This window comes from Kogia breviceps, chromosome X, assembly GCF_026419965.1.
Source record: "Kogia breviceps isolate mKogBre1 chromosome X, mKogBre1 haplotype 1, whole genome shotgun sequence".
Lineage (NCBI taxonomy): Eukaryota > Metazoa > Chordata > Mammalia > Artiodactyla > Physeteridae > Kogia > Kogia breviceps.
The window spans coordinates 77,459,642-77,479,633 of NC_081330.1; the positions used below are offsets into that span (position 1 = coordinate 77,459,642).

Genomic DNA, 19,992 nt, shown 5'->3' on the forward strand with positions numbered 1-19,992 from the left:
TACAGGAGGCAGCAGTGTAGTCATCCACTGAAAAATAGCACATGACTTCAGGATGGAGAGGGTTTCTTTGTTTTGGGTTTTTTTTTTTTTTTTTTTTTTTGGCTTTACTCTCCCCTATAGCTCTTACCTCCTATGGCCTACAAGGTTTCCCCTGCCTTCTTCCAGGTCCCTCTAGACTCACCACACTCCCTGGGTTAGCTGGAAGATCTTATGCATGTTTGAAGAGTGATGGTCCTGTGATGCAGCATAGGGCAGGGTAAATAATTTCCCTGTGGATCTCCTGGGCCTCACCTTTTATTTGAAGTGCTATAACTCTCCACCTCTGGCAGGGAGCTGGGCTGGAATTTGCCCTATTGGAACCTTATGGAAAATTTCTGAGCCAAGGTGACCTTCCCTCTGGGGCCTGATTTCCCCAAACTACCTCACAGCAGTCCTCCAAAGATACTCTCCAATATACTTAGGAGTAGCTGAGTGGGGAGAGGAAGGGAGCCCCACTGCCACTTTCTACTAACATGTCAGTTGGATCCCAGATTTCCCGCCACCCATTCCCATTTGATTCTTTCCAAGTTTGTTTTTGCTTTAATTCCTACCTATACATCTCATGACCAGGGAGGAACAAGCAACTTGGAGGCTGTATTCTTCTTTATTATCTGGCTATCTTTCTGAGGCCTGTACAGCTAGTTCTGTCCCACAAGTACTTGGTGGTTAATTAAGTACATTAAATAGCATGTGAACTTCATTAGGTCCTAGCCCTGGCAAATGAATGCTCTCTACCACAAAACCTATGCTTTCAGGATTTTATTAAATGCATCTTTGGGGACAGTTCATCTACAAACATTGATTAAGGGCTCCTGGGACAACCCATTGGTCAGGGTGCTAAAAACACCTGGGAAAAAGTAAACAGGCCCCATTGTACTGGACTGGGGATTAGAAGCAACTAAATTACTAGCCTGCACCAAGCAGCCTGACTTAACACAGGTATTGGCAAATATGTGTGAGCCAAGAGTTTAGGCCTTGACCTTTAGGTTATCTGTTCTTTTCTTTCTGGGACAGTTTATTCTTATCTCACTGGCTCTAATTAGTCATGTCTGCAGCTTCTGGTAGGGCAAGAACTAGTATCCAAAAGAAGATGATTCATCTTGGGCGGGCCTTAGGTGTTCAAAGGTCACCATGTGCCTGGCAGTGGGTTCAAGCCCAAGTCTAACACTGCTGCATCTATGGCAAAGGTACTGATTTTGTCACAGTCATAATGACAATAATATGATAAAATGTTACAGCCAGCCTTATTCATCGTGCCTGTTCTAGATTTTATAATTTACAAAGCTCTTTTATGTTTATGGTCTCATTTCATCCTCACAAACCCCTGAATAAGGTGTTATTATATCCCTTTTGAAGAAAAGTAAAACAGCTCATATTAGATATGTGGCTTGTCAGGCCAGAGATCAGTCTGACCCAAGTCTCCTGATCCCCAGACCAGGGCTTTCTCCACTGTTTCCCCTTAACAACTGCTTTAAGATGGTACAGTTACCATAGTGGCACTGAGGGCAGCATTGCAGAAAAAAAACAGCAACCATGTAGCAAAATTCCCCAATGGTATATCCATAAACACAATTACTGCAAAGCTCATTGTGAAACCCATCCAAGACAAGAAACTTCCTGGATAGAATACCCAGCCCAGAATAACTTCTTAGCAATGATATTTTCTGTAGCAATTAAGACAACAGCCTTGGTTGCTGGGCCTACCCCAGTGCACAGGTGTGCCAACCAGGAGCAAGGTCCTCATGGTATGAACATCGTGTGACCATCCCAAGTCATACCCAGCATCACCTTGGTTCTAACTTTCATTTTGAAGTCAATAAATTGTAGTTAGCAATTGGACCAAGGAAATGTTTTACTTTGCTTTTTAAGATATCTTGGGTAGAGGTGAGGTGAAGCATGCTTTTTTTTCCTTATAATTGCTGTTTGGCCATGGCAAATGTGACACTCAAGCATTTGTTCCTGGGGAGTGTTTTTAAATATTTCATTGCTTTTAAAGTATGGGCATCTTTGAGTGCCTTGCTTTCATGTATCTTTGCTATTTGGGGGTCACTTGTCAGTGGAAGCACAAAGGACATGAGTTGAGTTGTCTATATTTGAACTAGCAAAAGAAAGTTGTTCTTGCTTGTAAGGGAGGGGAGGTATTTACTGAGGATGAGTTTAGTTTTTTGGTTTTGTATTTTCTTCTCTGTATACCTGGATTTGGATTTTGACAGGGAGGAGCCTAGGAGAGCAACTTTCTCCTCCAAGATTCTCAGATCCAGACTTGGTAACAGTGTCAATACTGTAGCACCCTCTCCACAGCACAAACCCTACTATACTGGGAAGATAATCTCTTATGCACCTAACTCCCTGCTTGCCTCACTAGAAGGTGTCTGGTGTTTTACATTGAATATAGGTAAATTTTAATTACTTTTACCTCCTAAATCAGTTATTTATAGAGATTTTGTTCAATCTTGAGCCATATGCATATGTGACTACTGGCAGAGTTATGTTTTATTTCTGATGCTCTGGAAATATTTCATATTAGCCAATAAATAAAAATACATCCAAACACCTTGTTTATTCCTCTACTTTCAAATAACAAGGTGCCTCATTTGGCTGGTGTGTCTTTGCTCAGTGAGTACAGCAAGGAAATGTGTTTCTTCTCAGTGGATCCATCACCAGGGATAGTAGGATCCACTGACTTGCCACCCAAGAGGTCTGGGTTATAGTCCAAGCTCTCCTTCTATATTTTTGAATTGCTTATGACATTTATCTTTTTTTCTGGGCTACAGATCTACTAGAACTTCTTGTGTTCTAAACTAATACTTCTTAAAACAGGTTCCATGCCCTAAGAGGACTGTGCACATGTCTTGTGAGGTCTGCAGAATCTCTCAGAGATTGTGTGTATTTTCATTTTGACTATAATATTCTTTAAAAAAAATTACAAGCATATTCTATTTAGACCATCTGGATTATTATCTCTTAAACGCACTACCTGGCCATTTCAGCGTCTGTGTTTACAATCTCGTTGGATTTAAAGAAGCACCTAAGGAGATAATATTTAACTTTGAATGCTGTGCTTTACTATAATCTTACTTAAGAGCTAGAGAAATCAAGTTCCTCACATCTTTAAAATGCTATGATCCTGACAACAAAACATGTTGGCAAGGATGTGGAGAATACCTTGCTGGTGGGATTGTACCTTGCTGGTGGGATTGTACCTTGCTGGTGGGATTGTAGAATGGTACACTCACTTTTGAAAACATCCTGGCAATTCCTCTAAAAGTTAAAGTTAGAATTATTATATAATCCAATAATTCCATTATGTATGTACCCCAAGATAATTAAAAATATATGCACACACAAAATTTTTACACAAATATTCATAGAAACATTATTTATAGTATCCAAAAAGTGGAAACAACCTAAATGTCTATCAACTGATGAATGGATAAACAAATTGTCAAGTATACATATAATAGAATATTCAGTAATTAAAAAGATTGAACTGATGCACAATATGTCATAAATGAACCTCAAAGCAAGCTAAGTGAAAAAGCCAGACACAATAGACCACATATTGTATGGTTCCATTTATATAAAATTTCCATATAGGCAAGCTAATAGAGACAGAAGGTAGATTAATGGTTGCCTCAGGCTGGGGGGTGAGAAAAGGGATTAAAAATGGTCCCCAGTTTATGATGATTCAATTTACAACTTTTTGACTTTATGATGGTGTGAAAGTGATAAGCATTCAGTAGGAAACATACTTCAAATTTTGAATTTTGATCTTTTCCTGGGCTAGCAATATGTGCTCTAATACTCTCTTGTAATGCTGGGAGCCACAGCTCCCAGTCAGCCATGCAATCACAAAGGTAACCAACTGATAACACTTATAATCATTCTCTACCCATACAACCATTCTGTTTTTCAATTTCAGTGCAGTATTCGGTAAATTACATGAGATATTCAATACTTTATTATAAAATAAGCTTTGTGTTTGATGATTTTTCCCAACTGTAGGCTAATGTAAGTGTTCTGAGCACATTTAAGGCAGGCTGTGCTAAGCTGTTGTGTTTGGTAGGTTAAGAGTATTAAATGCATTTTACACTTTGGATATTTTCAAATATGATGACTTTATCAGGATGTAACCCAGTTGTAAGTCAAGGAAAATCTGTAAATGTAAATAGGCATGAGGGATCTTATTTGGGGATGAAAATGTTCTAAAATTGAGCTATGATGCTAGCTACAACACCAGTGAATAAAAATTGTTGAAATGCACACTCGAAATGGATGGATTTTATCACATGTAAAATACACCTCAATAAAACTGTTTTAAAAAATATTCTGTGATAATCGATCTGAGTAGACTGGTGTTGGTTTAACAATTTTATTACTTTCCAAACACCTGCATTGCCAGAAATAATCTCTCTCTCTCTCAGACACACACACACACACACACACACACACACACACGACCCAATTACTCAATTAGGACAAAAGAAAGAAACAGAACTAGAGTCCTATTTGGTTCTTTTCATTTTGAACTCTACATAGCCTCAGGGAAAGAGAAAGGATGCATCTAGAAGGAACTTACAGGAGGTATCATTCAAAACAAAAGGAGGAAAAACAAAGGAAACTATTATAGATTCAGGGGTGGGTATAGGAAAAGAGATATTGGGAGATACCATCACAGGCTACAGAGGAGTTTTTTGAGGGAACCATCACAGAATAAAGGAGGAATAACTGGGAATTACTTCGCAGGTAAGAGGCCAGGAATGTGGTGAGTCTGTCCTGTCTTTGTGTCAGAAAAGACCTTTTTGCCCAACCAGGCCTCCCATTCTTACTCAAAATTTTGAGTGCTGGTAGAGTGGGAGAGATTTAACCCTCTAATTTATGAATGGTGATTAAGGCATAGGAAGTGTTATCACTTATCTGTTGGAGTCGATGTCAGTGTGTGCTTGTACCAGTCATAGGGCAGTGAAGTCCTACTCCTTACCCAAGAAGGACATGGGGAAATTGGAGCTCTGTAAACAGATGAATTAAAGCACAAACAAGTCATCAGACTATCAAATAGGGGATTATTAGGTGATTGTTAATAACCCTTTTATTAAGGACTAGGAACACTTGCTATTTCTGCTGGTATAATGATCTTTCACTTTATGTTCATAACATGATTGGCAAGTTTCTGTATGCCCAACAGTTAGTCCTTTAAGGCCTTAGAAACTCTATCTCTGTGTGTGTGTGTGTGTGTGTGTGTGTGTGTGTGTGTGTGTTGGTTCAAATGCTGCCTGCCTGGAAAAAATGGATCTCCAGTGAGAGCAGCTGCCTAGTCACATGATTATATCCCCAAAGCCTTTTTCCCTTGTGGTTTCTAGTGCCAGTAAATTCCCTTCCTTAACATCTCTTTCCTAAGGAATAATGCAAAAGTGAAATAGAAGGGGAAAGTACAGTCAATATTTAGTGGTTATCTCTCATGTGCTTTCTCACTTTCATATTTTGTCTCATTCAATCCTCATGATGGCCCTAGGTGGTAGGTGCTCTTTATAACCTTCATTTTACAAAATATCACAGATTTAATTATTTTTCTATGGATATACAGTAGTATAGAATGATGTACTAGAATTCCAGTCTAAGCCTATCTGAGTCTGAGGCACAAACACTTCCCACTATGCCTCAGCTGCCTCCCTAAGACAGACCTCAGGAAAGAGAATACAATTTATCCCACTGGATCTCTCATAGTTCCCAGCTTGGGAGGCTACATCAGAGAGTCTCCCTAGGAGACTCTCTAAGTCTCTCTAAGTATCACATAGTAGTGTCAAAGTATTATCAGCTCAAGATATATTAATCATTCCCATGTAATCAGAAGGACCACGTTGATTATGCTATCTCCTTGGCCACAATGTTGTCATTGAAAGATCATGTTGGAGATATGAGTTCTTATTTCACCTTCATCATCCCCTAGATGGAGTAAGAAAGGGGTACTTTTCTTGGCCTCAGTTTCCCCCATGGTACACAAAGGAGATTGAACTCAATGATCTCTAAGAGCCTTCCAACACTGATGTGCAATAAACTTACAAGACCTAGCTTTGCTATAGACTCTTGGTAGCAGGACATCTCAAAGGAGCAGAAGGACAGAGAAGATAACCAGAAATGGTAACTAGAATATGACTGAGTAAATAACAGGGGCTTAATTATTTAACCTATGGGCTTTATTGATGTTTTCCATTCCATTTTGGAATCATCTCCATTAAACATGCCTCTAGGGATTATTTTCAGATCCTCCAGATGCATCTGAGAAAGTAAGCTTTCCATAAGTAAGAACGACAAAGAGACAGACCGGGATGCACTTTTCTTCTCATTTACATGCTCTATATAACACTAGACCTCTTGTTAAAGTTGTAAATCAGTAACAGTATTGAAAAATATTATATTATATTAAACAACACATATGGATAAAGATTAAAACACCTGGGGTTGGTTAGAGACCCCCTTCTCCAAGAAGCCTTAGTTGTTGACAGTCACTGATTTATCTTTTCATTCTACCTTCCCATTGTCTTGTACGGGATGAGTTTCTTATTAACATTAGTTGAACCTTCCTACTCTAGTCCAACACCTCTACAGCAGTGATTCTTAACCTTGGCTTTATACTGGAATCACTTGGGGAGATTTTAAAATGCTGATGCATCGACCTCAGACCTAGAGGCTTTAACCTAATCGTTCTGAAATACAGCCTGAGTATTAAAAAAAACAAAAACAAAAGAAACACCTCCCCAGGTGATACTAATGAGTAGCCAGGGTTGAGAACCTCTTCCTTATAGAAAAATTCTCCTACTCATGGCTTTCCTTATCATGGCCACAGGTAATCTATTTACTCTGTTAAAAGGCCCTTTTAAAACTTCCATCGACTGTTTGTTTCCTGCCTCTCCATACATCTCTTAAACTTAACTCTTTGCCCTTTGAGGTTGAAACTGGTATTATTCCTAATCTATATTAACTAATCCCCTACAAATCATCCCAATTACAGGATCAAGTGTAAACTTATGTTCAGATACAGATGGTTTCTAATATGTCAGCTTCCTGGGCAGAATCTTCAGGCTGTGAAAGCAAGCAACATCCAAAGCTCACTTTAAAAAAGGGTTTCAGGTTCCAGATCACAGAGGAGGAGATGCATTTCTCTACCACCCCCCATCCTAAGCACAGCTAAAATCCCTGGACATTATATTTAAAACAAATATGACTATAAAATTCTTAGAGAGAAACAAAGGCAGAACACTCTATGACATAAATCACAGCAAGATCCTTTTGACCCACCTCCTAGAGAAATGGAAATAAAAACAAAAATAAACAAATGGGACCTAATGAAACTTAAAAGCTTTTGCACAGCAAAGGAAACCATAAACAAGATGAAAAGACAACCCTCAGAATGGGAGAAAATATTTGCAAACGAAGCAACTGACAAAGGATTAATCTCCAAAATATATAAGCAGCTCATGCAGCTCAATATCAAAAAAACAAACAACCCGATCCAAAAATGGGCCGAAAACCTAAATAAACATTTCTCCAAAGAAGACATACAGATGGCCAACAAACACATGAAAAGATGCTCAACCTCTCTAATCATTAGAGAAATGCAAATCAAAACCACAATGAGGTATCACCACACACTAGTCAGAATGGCCATCATCAAAAATTCTACAAACAGAGTGGGCCCCAGGCCCAGCCGCTGCCACCGCTGCCGCCGCAGAGCTCCACCACCACCACCAAGCACCATGGGAGATGCCGGGAGCAAGCGCAGCAAAGCGCCCAGTCTGCCGCCTCTCTGTCCCTGCGGCTTCTGGGCATCCAGCAAGACTATGAACCTCTGTTCCAAATGCTTTGCTGATTTTCAAAAGAAACAACCAGACGATGATTCTGCCCCAAATACAACTAACAGCCGATCAGATTTGTTTTCCGAAGAGCCCACCAGTGACAACAGCAATACCTCAATAACCACGCCAACCCTTAGTCCCAGCCAGCAGCCGCTTCTGACAGAACTGAATGTCACTTCACCAAGTAAAGAGGAGTGTGGGCCATGCACAGATACAGCTCATGTCTCGTTAATCACACCAACCAAAAGATCCTGTGGTACAGATTCACAGTCTGAGAATGAGGCTGCGCCAGTAAAATGTCCATGACTACTGAAGAATACTGAACGATCCGAGGAAACCAGCCGATCTAAACAGAAAAGCTGACATGGGTGCTTCCAGTGCCAAACCAAACTGGAGCTGGTGCAGCAGGAACTGGGATCGTGCCGCTGCGGTTACGTGTTCTATATGTTGCATCGCCTCCCTGAGCAGCATGACTGTACATTTGACCACATGGGCCGCGGCCAAGAGGAAGCCACTGTGAAAATGGTGAAACTGAACCGGAAAGTGGGGCACTCTTGCCAGCACATCAGGGAAGGGTGCTCCTGAAGGCCAGCTTGGCCGCTACGTGATGCTGTTCTTAGTTCACTAATGTTAGCCTTATTTAGGACAAAGTCAGTCAGTCACCTTGTACTGGGCACGTGTCAGACTACAGCCAGTCAGTTTCCTTTCCTTAGCCAGCCATCCTGGTACTGTAGTTTAGGGGTTGATGGTGGTTGAAATTGATTTCTGGCTGGTTACTAAGGTGCCTGCTAGCAATTGTATAAAATTAAAACATGAAGAATACTTTTTTTTGGAGCATGGCTAGTGGATTTAAAACAACACATACCTGTCACTGCTGGAGTCAAACTTACAAAAAGCCTTAAGTAGAAAGTGTTCCAGACGGAGACTCTGAGTCAATAGAGGAGAAGCTGGTGTTCAAGTCCCCACGATGCACATGGCTTTGCCGGAAGCTCTGGTTAGTGTTCAGCCTTGACCTCTTCACTATCCTTAGTCCCAGTATCCAGGATACCTGATGGCCACACATGCCCGGGCCACGGGAGGCTGTTGAGATTGGCCCGGTGGCTGGGCTGGGTGGTGGCCCTGCTCTCCCACTGAGCAGGAAATGGGGGTGGGGACAGGTTAAGAAAATTTACCTGACTTGCTATGACTAGTCCACGAATGAGAACCACCTTTTCTACACAAGACCCTTGGTCATGAGAAGCGACCGCGGGTGTGCCCTGACCCACTGGCTCTGGTTTGCCATTTGCTGAGTCCAGGGATCTAGCAGTTGATCAAATAAGGCTAATTGCAGCACCACAACTGTGGCCTACAAACTGGCCTCTGCAGCTAGATTTCTATATTGGAAGTTTTTTAAGAAGATGTTTCATAGACAGCAGGAATCAATAGAAGAGCTGGGAGCTGCCTGCAGCTCTGTTACTTCCAGCAGGAGCCTACTCGGCCCCTCCAAGGCCAAGGGGACGATGCCTTGGCCTCACCTCTCATGTCTGTGCAGCCCCATAGTCCAAGGGCAACCAGTCCACTTCTACCACGTAGCAAGTTTAGTAAGGGAGGGCAACATATGTCACAGGGACAGAGGTTGATCTGTCTAGAACAGTGTTTCGTGGCCGTGGCCCAGCTTGAGAGAGACACTCGCTCAGACAGGTGGGGGGAGGGTCTATTTCTCAGCGTGTTTCTCTTCAGAGAGGAGTTGAGTGGAAGCAGGAGCTCAGGCCTGGTGAGGATGGGTGGAGATGGGCCTGTTTGCCAGTGTTAGGAAATCATCTCCGATCAGGTGCAGGGGGTAGACAGGAGAAAGATGCCCTTGAAAGCCTGAGCAGGGGTGAATGGCCCCAGAGCCCCGTCTGATCCAGGCCATTGAGGGTCGGAGGCTCCTGCAGAGGCAGTTTGGATCTGCCTGCACACAGGCTACTGGAATAGTTTAACCCAGCAACTTACCCTTTTATACCACAGCAAGTGTTTGCTCAACTCTGTCTGCAAATTAACAGTTAATACCTGCAACTACAAATGTTTTTGGTCCAAAATACTGAAATAGGAAATCACGCTCTTCCCTGCCTCCTCTTCCACCACACCCCCACCAGAGTGGAATCTGCTACAAAATCTCCAGCCTTAATTCTTGCTTCAGGACCCAGACCGGTGTCTTGCTCTATGGCAGCCCAGAGCAGAGGGGCCAGATCTGCCCATGTTTACCACTGTTACCAAGCCACTGCCCTCTGGCCAGTACCTGGCCATCCTCAGTGATGCGGCCTACCTCGGGCCCCCACCAAGCTCTGATCATAAAGAGGCCACAGGCGCCCTTGCGGCCCTCCTCATGCCCCATCTGCTGCTGCTTCCCAGCGGCAACAATGGGAAGCAGGCTCTCTGGGGAGCCCGGCCGCACACAGGGCTCGCAGCTGGGTGTGTGTGGGGGGGGGGGGGAGACTGCTTGTTCCCCAGCAGTATCTGTTCTGTGAAGTTTGTTAAATGTAAGGAAAGCTTAAATTCTTGTATCTTTAAAAAAGAAAATCTTATTTAACCCTTTTGTGTTCTAGATTTACTTACACACATAGCCTAGAGCTCCGTTTTAGTTTTAACATTGTGAAAATATTAAAAGAATCTTGTAACTTTATTCTTTTTTCTCCTGCTGAAAAAAACAATTAAACCAATTGTATGAAAGTTTGGATTTCTCTGTTTTGCCGGTTCTCCTAAGTGCCACCTGGACGACCAGAAAAATAATAAAAGGTCTCCCCAGCCAGAGGTTGGAAGGGAAAAAAAAAATTCTACAAACAACAAATGCTGCAAGGGAACCCTCTTGCATTGTTGGTGGGAACGTAAATTGATACAGCCACTATGGAGAAAAGTATGGAGGTTCCTTAAAAAACTAAAAATAGAACTACCACATGACTCAACATAGGGAGGGTAGGAGGGAGGCACAAGAGGGAAGGGATATGCAGATATATGTATACATATAGCTGATTCACTTTGTTATGCAGCAGAAACTAACACAACATTGTAAAGCAATTATACTCCAATAAAGTTTAAAAAAATACATGTACCTCAGTGTTCATTGCAGCACTATTTACAATAGCCAGGACATGGAAGCAACCTAAATGTCCATCAACAGATGAATGGATAAAGAAGATGTGACACATATATACAATAAAATATCACTCAGCCATAAAAAGGAACAAAATTGAGTTATTTGTAGTGAGGTAGATGAACCTAGAGTCTGTCATACAGAGTGAGGTAGGTCAGAAAGAGAAAAACAAATACTGTATGCTAATGCATATATATGGAATCTAGAAAAATGGTAATGATGAACCTAGTGGCAGGGCAAGAATAAAGACACAGACATAGACAATGTACTTGAGGACACGGGGGAGAAGGGGAGGTTGGGACGAAGAGAGAGAGTATCATTGACATATATGAACTACCAAATGTAAAATAGATAGCTAGTGGGAAGCTGCTGCATGGCACAGGGAGATCAGCCTGGTGCTTTGTGATGAACTAGAGGGGTGGGATAGGGAGGGTGCTAGGGAGGCTCAAGAGAGAGGGGATGTGGGGATATATGTATACATATAGCTGATTCACTTTGTTGTACAGCAGAAACTAACACAGCATTGTAAAGCAATTATACTCGAATAAAGATGTAAAAATTAAAATAAAATAAGATAAAATTAAATAATAAAATAAAACAAATATGAGAAAGCCCTGAAAAGTGGAGAGAAGAAGTCAGACCATCTAGGGGCTATGGCACCTGATGAGTAATACAGCAGTGAGTTCCCTGGGTTTTCTTTTTGTTGCATATATCTCAGACTGGGTGGAAGAAAATCCAGTGACACAGAAATGCCAATGAGCAATAAATGCCAATAAATCCCCCAAGGAAACCCTTTCCAGCTAAAAGGCAAAGAAAGAGGCAACCTAGCAAGATAGAAACTTTCTAGCTAATAACTGCCCTAAATTGTGGAAATAACTGTGACCCCATCACCATCCTTGTCAATAAAAGCAGTGTGGGGAACCAAGATTTCTACCCTTTCCCTGCTCTAATGAAGTATCCCTTCCCTTTTTGCCAGGGTGGTATCAGAGAAGACCAAATGAAGACTGGGAACTTTACTGTCTTGTGGTAACAAGCATCCCTCCATAGTATCAGTAGAGGCCTAGTGTGGGGGGGTGGAATTCCACCCCTCCCCAGTGATATCAAGGCATTCTTCCTATTCCCCACCAGTGTCAGTGAAGGATGAGTGGGAATCCAGAATATTCGCTTACCATCCAGAAGTAACAAAGCATCTCCCCACCCAGAGATGTCAGTGGAGGCCACATGGGGAGCAAGAAAATGGTGCCACTCCTTCTCCTAGCCAGGGTGGTACCATCAGACCCCAGTGAAAATCTGAAACTCCCACCTTTTCCCAGCAGTAAGGAGTCAACCCTTTTCTCTAGGGTGTCAGGAAAGCTGGTGGGAGACCTGAATTTCTACTCCCCACCCATCAGTAATGAAAGAGTGACTCTCCTCCCACAGGTGTGATGTCAGAGGAAGCCTGCTAAACAGAATATATTGAAAATACCCAAGGTATTATAATATAATACACAAAATGCCCATATAAAATAAAACATCATGTTCATAAGAAGAACCAGGAAAATTGCAAATGAGAAAAGACAACAGATGTCAATGAAATGACATAGATATTCTTATCTCACCAAGATGTTGAAGCAGCCATCATAAAAATTGTTCAGTGAGCAATTATGAATTCGCTTGAAGCAAATGGAAAAAAACAAAACAAACAAACAAAAAAAAAGTTTCAGCAAAGAAATAGAAGGACGAAATAACTTAGAACTGAAAGATGCAATACTTGTAATAACTCAAAGATGCAATATTTGTAATAACTCAATGGATGGACTCAAGAGCACAGTGAAGAAGAGAGAAAAGATCACTGAACTTGAATATACAATAATATTAATTATCCAATTAGAACAACAGAGAAAATAAACTGATTTTTAAAAAAGGAACCAAGATACTGGTGATGAATAACTGAAATTTGAAATTTTTTCACAGTGTTATTTACACTAGCACCTCCCCCAAAGGAAATACTTAAGTATAAGTCTAACACAATATGTACAAGATCTTTATGAGGAGAACAACAAAACTCTGATGAAGAAATTTAAAAAAATAAAAACAAAAACTAAGTAAATGGAGAGATATTCCATGTTCATGGATAGGGAGACTCAATATTTTCAAAATGTCAGTTCTTCCTAATTTGATTTTTTTTTTTTTTTTTTTTTTTTTTTTTTTTTTTGGTACGTGGGCCTCTCACTGTTGTGGCCTCTCCCGCTGCGGAGCACAGGCTCCGGATGCACAGGCTCAGTGGCCATGGCCCACGGGCCCAGCCGCTCTGTGGCACGTGGGATCTTCCTGGACCGGGGCACGAACCCGCGTCCCCTGCATCTGCAGGCGGACTCTCAACCACTGCGCCACCAGGGAAGCCCCCTAATTTGATTTATTGATTCAATGCAATCACAATCAAAATCCCAGTAAGTTATGTGGTGGATATTGACAAGCTGATTCTAAAGTTTATATAAAGAGGCAAAAGACACAGAATAGTGAACACAATATTGAAAGACAAGAACAAAGTTAGAGGACTGATATTACTGTTATCAAACTCAGGTTTGGCTGCTTGTCACTCGAAAGCCAACACTCGAAAGACAAATGTTGGTAGGAAAGGAAAGATTGCTTTATTCAGGAGGCCGGCAACCTAGTGAGAAGGTGGACTCGTGTCCAAAAGCCAACTTCACACTATCAATCAGGGAGAAAGAGCTTTTAAAGGGGAGTTTCAGGAGTGTATAGGTGGAGGAAGGGTGCTAGGCGCAGAACAGCACAGTCAGCTCCAACAATCACCTTGAAATTGCTCATGCAGTGGTGTGATCAGCATTATCTTTTGTTTTAAGTACAGTTACTCTTCAGTTCCAGTGTTGGTTTGTTCCCATTTCCTTGAGGCCAGTTCTCAAAATTGTGCAAGATGGAGAAGCTTATATCATGGTTACAGTCTGGTCATAGTGTAGTTAACTTCTTCCACCTGGTGGGGGTTTCCAGTACCTGTAAAACAGTCCAAAGGAGATGGCTCAGAATATTATCTATAGCCCTTGAGGAGGAACTCAATGTCCTTGATTTTGTTTAATGACTAAACTATCATTATTTTGTCCTGCTTGACTGCTTTTCTTTTCTCCTGCATTTTTCTACTTCTATGATTAAATTTATTCTTTGCTTAAAGTTTTTCTACAGACAAGAGGCAGTCAGAGGACTTGGGTGGGGGGAGGTTTGTCCTGGGAAGGCCCCATAGGGTCCTGCTCCATTACACTGCTTGAATTCAACACTTACTATAAATCTACAGTAATCAAGACAGTGTGGTATTGGTGAAAGAATAGACAAATATAGATCAATGGAACAGAAGTGTCCAGAAGTAGAACCACGTAAATATAGTTAACTGACAAGGGAGCAACGACAATACAATGGAACAAAAATAGTCTTTTCAACAAATGGTGCTGGAACAAATGGGCACCTACATGCAAAAACATAAATCTAGGCACAGAAATTACACTCTTCACAAAAATAAACCCCAAATGAATCACAGGTCAAAATGTAAGCAAAACTATAAAACTAAATGTAACATAGGAAAAAACATCTAGACAACTTTGGGTTTGTTGGTGAGTTTTTAGATACAACACCAAAGGCACAGTCCATGAAAAAAAGAATTGATAAGCTGGACCTCAATAAAACTAAAAATTTCTGCCCTGCAGAGGACACCATCAAGAGAATGAAAAGACATGCCACAGACTGAAAGTATTTGCAAAAGACATATCTGATAAAGGACTGTTATCCAGAATATAAAAATAACTCTTAAAACTAAACAATATGAAAACAAATGGATTAAAAAATGGGCTGAAGACCTTAACAGACACCTCACCAAAGAGATACACAGATGGAACATAAGCTCATGAGAAGATGCTCCATACCATATGTCATCAGGGAAATTCAAATTTTAAAAAACAATGAGATGCAATTAGACACTTATTGAAATGTCATACATCCAGAACACAGACAACAGTGAATGCTTGTGAGGATGTGGAGCAACAGGAACTCTCCTTCATTGTTCTGCTCTGAATTGTGTGTGTGTGTGTGTATTTCTATCAAATTATATTACATGTATAGATAGACTGATGTAATTACCACCACAATTATGATACAGAATTGTTCTAAATAACTTCTTAGTAGTAATCTTCATAGTCACATCCTCTGAACATTTTATACTTAGATGTATAGCATATAATAAGTTACCTTTTTTAATAAGGTATGAAGTTTACAGCAAGGAATTTTTGGGGGGATGTTTGTTCCTTGTTGCTTATGGAGTCTAATCACCATTGTTTGAAGCTATCCTTTCTTGTATTTTTTTTGAAGTTTTGTTAAAATGCAGTTGGTTGTACTTGCATCAGTCTATTTTAGAGCCCTCTATTATTTTCTATTGAAATATGTGTCCACTCCCCACTATTAACACACTGTCCTGACTAATGTTGCTATACAATACGTTTTTAAATTGATAGAGTGGTTTCTCCCATTTTATTCTTATTTTAAAAATTGTTATAGCTATTTTAGTTCCTTTGACTTACCTTATCAATTTTAGATTAAGCTTGTCAATATGTAGAAAAGAATCCTGCTGGGATTTTTATAGAAATTGTATTAAACATATAGATCAAATTGGGGAGAATTGAAATCCTTTCTTTCTTGAGTTTCCCAATCCGTGAATAAAGTATATCTCTACTTTGTTTTTTTTTTTTTTTAGTTCTTTAATCAGCATTTTGTAGTTTTCAACACATAGATCCTACAAATATAGCTATATTTATACTTAAGGATCTTATTTTATTTTGTGCCTATTATAAATGTTATTGGGTTTGTAAATGTGATTTCTAATTTTTCATTGGTATTGTAAAGAGATGCAATTGACTTTTGTGCATTGAACTTTTGTACTGTGCCATTGTTAAACTTCCTTATTAGTTCTGTTCTCTCTCTCTCTCTTTCTCTGTGTGTGTCTCTCTCTGTAGCTCCTTTGAGTTTTTGTATGTAGACAAACATGCCATCTGATCATAGGGATAAGTAAATTTCTTCCTGTTCAATCTGTACATATTTTATTGCCTTATTGTACTGGCTAGGACTTTCAGTATGATGTGTAATAGCAGTGGTGCCTGCACAAAATTGCCCTCTTCACAAACTTAGGAGGAAGACATTCAGTTTTTCAACACTAAGGATAATGGTAACTGTGGGTATTTTGTAGATGTTCTTTAACAGATTGAGGGCATTCCTTTTTATTTAAAATTTGGTGACAATACCTGAGCTAAATGGTATTGAATTTTATAAAATGCTTTTATATAATTATGTGGGATTTTTTTATACTGTTAATATGATATTTTACATTTCTTTTGAATATTGAACTAGTTTTAAATTTATGAAATAAATTATTTTTCGTGGTTTACTATTATATATTGATTTGATTTGCTAAAAATTTGTTGAACATTTTTGAATTTATGTTTATAAATGCTATTTGTAGATTAACATATCCATCACCACAAATAGTTACCAATTGTGTGTGTGTGTGTGATGATAATATTTAAGATCTACTCTCTTAGCAACTCTCAGGTGTGCAATACAGTATCGTTAACTATAGTCAACATGCTGTATATTAGGTCACCAGAACTTATTCATCTGATAACTGGAAGTTTGTTTATACCCTTTGGCCATCATAACGCATTTCCCCTTTCCCTGCAGCCCCTGAGAACCACTATTCCACTCTTTGTTTCTATGAGTTCATCTTCTTTAGATTCAACATATAAGTAAGATCATACAGTATTTGTCTTCGTCTATCTGACATATTTCACTAAGCAAAATTATCCCTAGGTTCATCAATGTTGTTGTAAATGGCAGAATATTTTTTAAAACATTTTATGGCTGAATAATATCCAATTATATATTTTAAAATACCATATTTTCTTCATCCATTCACCCATTGACAGACACTTATGTTGTTTCCATGTCAGCTATCTCAAATAATATACAATGTACATGGGGGCACGGATATTTCTATGAGATAGTGACTTCATTTCTTTTGGATATATACCCAGAATTGGGATTTCTGGATCCTAGGGTAGTTCTATTTTTATTTTTTTAAGAAACTTCCATACTGCTTTCTATAGGGACTGTATCAATTTACATTCCCACCAACAGTGTACAAGGGTGTTCTCACCACATCCTTGCCAGCATTTTTCTCCTGTCTGTTTTTGTGTGTGTGTGTGTGGTATGTGGGCCTCTCACTGTTGTGGCTTCTCCCGATGCGAAGCACAGGCTCTGGACGTGCAGGCTCAACGGCCATGGCTCACAGGCCCAGCCACTCTGCAGCATGTGGGATCTTCCCGGACCGGGGCATGAACCCGTGTCCCCTGCATCAGCAGGCAGACTCACAACCACTGCACCACCAGGGAAGCCCATTCTCTTGTTTTTTTGATAATGGTCACTGTAACAGATGTGAGGTGATATCTCATTGTGGTTTTGATTTACATTTTCCTTATGATTAGTGAGCACGTTTACACATACCTGTTGACCATTTTGATGTCGTCTTTGGAAAAATTCAAGTCCATTGCCCATTTAGAAATCAGATTAGGATGGTAATGATGATGGTGATGATGAATTTTTGTTATTGAATTGTACAAGTTACTTACATACTTTGGAAATTAGCCCCTTATCAAACATATGGTTTGCAAACATTTTCTCCCATTCTGTAGGTTGGCTTTTCATTTTGTTGGTCTTTCTTTAGTTGTACATAAGCTTTTTAGTTTGATGTAATCCAACCTGTTTATTTTTGTTTCTGTTGCTTGTGATTTTGGTGTCATATCCAAAAAAAACATTGACAAGACCAATGTCAAGGAGGTTTTTCTGTATGTTTTCTTCTAGGAGTTTTATGATTTTACATCTTACATTTAAGTCTTTAATCCATTTCAAGTAAATTTTTGTAACTGATGTAAGAGTTAAGGGTTCAGTTTCATTCTTTTGCATGTGAATATCCAGTTTTCAAAACACCATTTATTTTATTTTTTAACATCTTTATTGGAGTATAATAGCTTTACAATGGTGTATTAGTTTCTGCTATACAACAAAGTGAATCAGTTATACATATACATATGTTCCCATATCTCTTCCCTCTTGTGTCTCCCTCCCTCCCACTCTCCCTATCCCACCCCTCTAGGTGGTCACAAACCACCTAGCTGATCTCTCTGTGCCATATGGCTGATTCCCACTAGCTATCCACCCTACGTTTGGTAGTGTATATATGTCCATGCCACTGTCTCACTTCATCACAGCTAACCCTTCCCCCTCCGCATAGCCTCAAGTCCATGCTCTAGTAGGTCTCTGTTTTATACCTGTCCTACCCCTAGGCTCTTCATGACATTTTTTTTTCTTAGATTCCATATATATGTGTTAGCATACAGTATTTGCTTTTCTCCTTCTGACTTACTTCACTCTGTATGACAGATTGCAGGTCCATCCACATCACTACAAATAACTCAATTTCATTTCTTTTTATGGCAGGCTAGGTGCACTGACTGAGGGATTGTGGTTTTCTTTCTATCCCCTGGTGGTTGAAGCTGTTCCAGAGGATAGAGCAGCTCTTCTGGAGGGCAAAGTCAGGACCCAGTGGATTCCAGGGCTAGTGCCTGCCCACTGGTTAGTGAAGCTGAGTCCTGGGACTTCTGGTGGGCAGGTCCATGTCCAGAGGCAGCTGTGGACTCAGGGGGTCTAAGCAGCCTGTCTGCTGATGGGTGGGGCTGTGTACCTCTCCCAGTTAAATGGTTGGCCTGAGGTGTCCCAGCATTGGTGCCTACAGTTTGTTGGACAAGGACAGGGCTGGGTCTTGGGGATAATAAATTAAAGGGAGGATTCCATATTGGTGCTTGCCAGTACCAGCATCCACATAATAGAATGAGCTACCAAGAGTGGCTGTTGCCAGTGTATGTGTTCCCAGGGTGAGCTGCAGTTGCCTTCTGCCTCTCTAGGAGACTCTCCAAGATCAGCAACTAGTTCTGGCCCAGGCTCCTATCAAATTACTGCTTCTTCCCTGGGTTCCTGAGCTTGTGAGAATTTGTGTGTGTCCTTTAAAAGTAAAGTCTCTCTTCCACCTGCCCTCTGACTCTCCCAAAAGTAAATCCTACTGGCCTGATTCAAACTGGCCTTGGTTAATATCATCTTGGCTAATTTGTCCAAAATACTCCCTTATTTTAATCTCTATTTATTTGACTTTTAGTAAGGTTGGATATTTCTTCATATAGCACCATAATTCATTCAGTTGCAGACCAAAGATCATAATGTCTCTCGTATACAATACAAGCAGTCCATCAGAAAATCCTTTTAACTATTTATTCTGAGTATATACTGGATCACAGTACTTTGCTACACTTCTAATGTTATCACCCTAGACTAAATCATCATTATCTCTCACCTGGACTATAGCAGTTGCCTCATAACTTGTCTCTCTTCTTCTACTCTTACTACTTTAAATCAGTTCCCCACATAACTGCTATAGTGGTCTTTTAAAGCTATAAATCAGATCATATCACTCCTCTGATCAGAAACCTCTAAAGGCTCCCATCTCCCTCAGAATTAAATCTGAACCCTTTACCATGACGTGGAAATGCCTCTCACTTCACCTGTTACCTTTATCCTGCCCTTACTCACATTATACCTACCACCCTGGCTTCTTCAGCTGGTTTTTTTTTTTTTTTTTTTTTTTTTTTTTTTTTTTTTTGTGGTATGCGGGCCTCTCACTGCTGTGGCCTCTCCCGTTGCGAAGCACAGGCTCCGGACGCGCAGGCCCAGCGGCCATGGCTCACGGGCTTAGTTGCTCCGCGGCATGTGGGATCCTCCCGGACCAGGGCACGAACCCGTGTCCCCTGCATCGGCAGGCAGATTCTCAACCACTGCGCCACCAGGGAAGCCCAATTCAGCTGTTTATTGAACATCCTAGGTATACTATCACTTCAGGACTTTTGTAAT

General features: G+C 40.4%; 1 pseudogene; it reads left to right on the forward strand.

The window, feature by feature from the left end:
- Nucleotides 1–7,792: 7,792 nt before the first annotated feature.
- On the forward strand, nt 7,793–8,477 carry LOC131748737 (AN1-type zinc finger protein 3 pseudogene; annotated as a pseudogene).
- Nucleotides 8,478–19,992: the final 11,515 nt, after the last annotated feature.